The 4,633-nt window shown below is 43.2% G+C and overlaps 1 pseudogene; it reads right to left on the bottom strand.

Annotated features, from left to right (window-relative positions):
• Positions 1-227: 227 nt before the first annotated feature.
• On the bottom strand, positions 228-2,416 carry LOC123862403 (melanoma-associated antigen D1-like; annotated as a pseudogene).
• Between the last annotated feature and the right edge of the window lie 2,217 nt (positions 2,417-4,633).

Genomic DNA, 4,633 nt, shown 5'->3' with positions numbered 1-4,633 from the left:
TTTTTTTTTTTCACTGTGCAGTTTCAAAGTTTATTTCTGATACCAAAACTTGACAGCACACAAGGGGAAAGAAAATCAACAAACAAGGAACAGCAAATAAATTTATCCTGCATGCCACTTTCAATCAACAGAATGTGGCTCTCTAGATAGCTGTGTTTAGTAGGAATTTGAGGCTTCAGCCACACTCAGGGGAAGGACTATTGCAACTGATTAACGACATCAACATCTCACTCAACCCAGAATAAACCAATGGCACCAAAGTTGGCGGCAAGGTTGGCATTGGCTGTACCACCAGGGCCAAAAATGGGGCCAGTGAAGGTCTGACAAAATCTGGAGTGGTCTTCTAGTGGCATCTGGCCTAGAAAGTATATAGGATTCTAGACCAGAGACCACCAAAATCTCCTTCCTCATCTCAGGTCAGCAGTTCAAACTCAATGTCATCTCAGCTCCAGGGCCCAGATACAGACTCATCTCTAATCCTCATGCAAGTTTTCCCTTCAGACTGGTCCTCAGCCTCAGCTGCAGCAGCATCCATTGCATCCAAGGCCTCATCTGCCGTCTCCATGAACTGTGCAGTCCATTCTCAAGGATCTCTTTTCTGAACCTCTATCTTAGTACTTTCATCTCATTAGTTTCATGGTAGGAATGGAGGCCCCAGAGGAACTCATACTCAGGAGGTTTACTGTTGGGCACTCGTCTGTAATTCAGGTACTTTTGCTTTACAAACTCATAAGTGAGAAGTTTCCTTAGATCTCCAAGGAGAGGATTCTCACAGCAGAATACAGTCCCACCTTGTGTAGTGCCTTCCAGAGGACAGTTTCACTGGCATGGTTGCCATTTGTGAAGGTGATGTCCATATCACTAAGATAGTGTTATTGGGCTCGGGTGTGTCTTTGGTTGTCCCCAGTATGCCAACCAGGGACTCGGGGGTACTGATGAGAATATACAGGTGTTCTTCTTTATCAATCTCCTTCAGTTGAATCCCAAATTTCTTCTCCAGGATAAACATCAGTGTATTCATGGATGATATCCCTCAGCATTTCTGAGTGCATGATGGGCACCTTCATGTAATCTTTAAGCATCAGCTTTTTAACCAACTTATTTGCTCTTTCCTGAAGAAAAGCCACATCTTGGGGATGTGAGGCACCCAGGTTCTGTGAGGCACGCAAGGTGGGAGAGGGATACAGGTTCTGCCAGTCGTTTGGGAGTGGCTGTCAGTGGGAAGTGACCAATCAGGTGGCAGAAGTCAGTCTGGTGATAGGGGCCAGTCAGCAGGGCTTTGCCAATCTGGAAGACCATGCCAGCCTGGTGGGTTCTGCCATCCAGATGGATTCTGCCAAGCCAGTGGGTTCAGCCAGACAACTGCACCACGCCAGACAATGGGGTTCTGCCAAGCAACTGAATTTTGCCGGGCTGGTGGAGTATGCCTACTTGGGAGGCTCTGATGTGTTGGTGGGGTCTACCTGATGGGTTCTGCCAGGCCAATGAGGTCTGGCAGAGCACACTGGGGGGGTACACCGTGTGGGTTCTGAGTAGTAACTGGAACTGGTGCAGACCTCCAGGTCCCTGTAACCAGTGGAGCCCAACTCTGATCCTCACCGCTGTTCTCATCCACATTGAAGTTATTAATCTTGTAGGTCCTCTTACCCTGAATTATAGTCTTGGACTCCAGAGTCTGATCCTGGGAAACAACTGCTGATATCTGTGCAGCTGCACCATCAGATTCAGGGACACCTAGGTTGGTCTGTACTTCAGTCTGTAAAGTAGCCATCTTGGCTTAGTTAATATTCTGGGTCTGGGTATCAGCTGTTGGGGCCCTAGTGGTATCATTCCAAGCCTTAAAGGCTGTCTTAGGTTAAGTGTTGACTGTCTCACTGGCCCTGACAGAAAGAAAAATTGTAGGTGGCATTTGGGCCCACCTTAGTAGTGGTGTTCTAGGCCTTAAAGACCATCTCAGACTTGTTAGCAGTTAACTCACAGGTGGTTGCTGCCTGGGAAAAATCATAGGCATCATTTGGGCCCTTTGGGGTGGCATTCTGGGATATATAGGCTGCCTTAGGGGGCACATTATATATCTCCTTGGCATTGAGAGCCTGAGAGAAATCATAGGCACCATTTAGGCCTTTTGTGGTGGTGTTCTGAGCCTTAAACGTTGTTTTGGGCATAGTGAATATCAGCCTGAATATCAGCCATCTCACTGGCTGTTGGGGGCTGTGAACTCTGGGGACTAGCATTAGGCCCAGCTGCTGTGGCCTGGTTGGTAGGTGGCACCTCCAAGATCTAGATTGTCTCCATCAGGATCTGTATAAGCAAGGTGTTGTCTTCTACAGAGGCCTCAGCCTAGAAGGCCCACACCATCACACCATAGTCCATTTTGTGAGCCATGGCTCCTGTTCCTCTGGCAAGAGCAGAGCCTTGCCTCAGACTCCAACCCCAACCCCTTCATTGCCTCCCTTCTTCACCACTCAGGGGATCAGGATTGCTGTGCTTGGCTCTCTGCAGCCGCACCCTCCCTTGTCCAGGAGAAAATGCCAATGTGGCAGCCCAGAATAGACATAACTCTTAAGGGCCCTAGGATTTTTGGAATGAGCATTGACTTCAACTTAAAGTCACCAGCTGCATTAGCCCTTACTAAGAGAGTCAGCCTGTCCTTTGAAGCTTTAAAGCCAGGCATTGACTTCTCCTTTCTAGCTATGAAAGTCCTAGATGGTATCTTCTTCTGATAGGGTTCTTTGGAAGATCTGTTGTTTAGTGTAGTCATCTTCATTAATTATCTAAGCTAGATCTTCTGGAGAACTTGCTGCAGCTTCTACATCAGCACTTGCTGCTTCACCTTGCACTTTTATATTAAGGAGACAGCTTCTTTCCTTAAACCTCATGAACCAACCTCTGCTAGCTTCAAATTTTCTTTTGCACTTTTTTTTGATGTAGTGATCCATGATTCATTATTTTCATATAACACCCAGTGCTTCATGCAGTACGTGCCCTCCTTAATACCCATCACCGGGCTAACCCATCCCTCCACCCCTCCCCTCTAAAACCCTCAGATTGTTTCTCAGAGTCCATAGTCTCTCATGGTTCATCTCTCCCTCCGATTTCCCTCACTTCATTTTTCCCTTCCTTCTCCTAATGTCCTCCATGCTATTCCTTATGTTCCACAAATAAGTGAAACCATATGATAATTGACTTTCTCTGCTTGACTTATTTCACTTAGCATAATCTCCTCCAGTCCCATCCATGTTGATGTAAAAGTTGGGTATTCATCCTTTTTGATGGCTGAGTAATATTCCATTGTATATATGGAGCACATCTTCTTTATCCATTCATCTGTTGAAGGGCATCTCAGCTCTTTCCAGTTTGGCTATTGTGGACATTGCTGCTATGAACATTGGGGTGCGTATGGCCTTTCTTTTCATTACATCTGTGTCTTTGGGGTAATTCCTCACTACTTTGAGGCTTCATAGAATTGAAAAAAAAAAGAGTCAGGGCCTCACTCTGGATTAGGCTTTGGCTTAAGGGAATGTTGTGGCTGGTTGATCTTTTATCCAGACCACTAAAATTTTCCCTATATCAACAATAAAGCTGTTTCTCTTTCTTATCATTGGTGTGTTTACTGGAATAACACTTTTAATTTCCATCAAGAACTTTTCCTTTGAGTTTACAACTTGGCTAACTGACACAAGAGGCCTAGCTTTTAGCCTTTCTTGGTTTTCTTCACTAAGCTTAATAATTTTAAGCTTTTGATTTAAAATGAGAAACATGTGACTCTTCTTATCACTTGAACACTTACAGGCCGTTGTAGGGTTATTAATTGGCCTAATTTCAATATTGTTGTTTCTCGGAGAATTGGAAGAACTGAGAAGAGGGAGTGAGATAGGGGAACAGCCAGTCAGTGGAGCAGTCAGAATATACACACAACATTTATTGATTAAGTTCACCATCTTATATGGGTATGATTTGCGGCACCCTAAAGCAATTATAATATCACCATAACAATATAATAATAATGAAAGAGTTTGAAATATTGTGAGAATTACCAAAATGTGACACAGACATGAGGTTAGTAAATGTTGTTGGAAAAAATGGCAGTGATAGACTTGCTCAAAGTAGAGTTACCACAAACTTTAATTTGTAAAAAATGCAGTATGTTCAAAGTATAATTAAGCAAAGAGCAATAAAACAAGGTATGCTTGTAATTCCAAAGTGGAACCTTGTTTTGTTTAAGAGAGGTCCCTTTTAAAACCTACTGATGGTATGTATTGGCTGGTTATCTTTTAACTCCTTTGCAAAATTATTTCTTGTTGACAAGGTTGCTTATTATCATTTTTTATATAATATCTAGACTGCTAATGGAGATTACCTAATTCACTGGTTAATGTGAAATGTGATGCCAAGTCCTGATATGTTAAGTGCACTTAGGAAAGGCTTGCTTCCCTTAAGGTTTTCATAAGACACCTGGCACCACCCACACAACTTATAAATTTATTTTGTAATTACAAAGTTAATCTAGAAAAGACCTAATGTGTATATTGTGCACAGTTACTAGTCAAACCAGTAGATGAATTTCTAATCAAACTTGCTTCTTCAAAACAAAACTATCTTATCTATCACCTTTATTTTGTTTTAAAAAAAT

This window comes from Mirounga angustirostris, unplaced genomic scaffold (assembly GCF_029215605.1).
Source record: "Mirounga angustirostris isolate CCGP_5_RB_7025 unplaced genomic scaffold, mMirAng1.0.hap1 SCAF_11, whole genome shotgun sequence".
NCBI lineage: Eukaryota > Metazoa > Chordata > Mammalia > Carnivora > Phocidae > Mirounga > Mirounga angustirostris.
The sequence above is the reverse complement of the archived record's forward strand: the minus strand, read 5'-3'. Positions and strand labels throughout refer to the sequence as shown.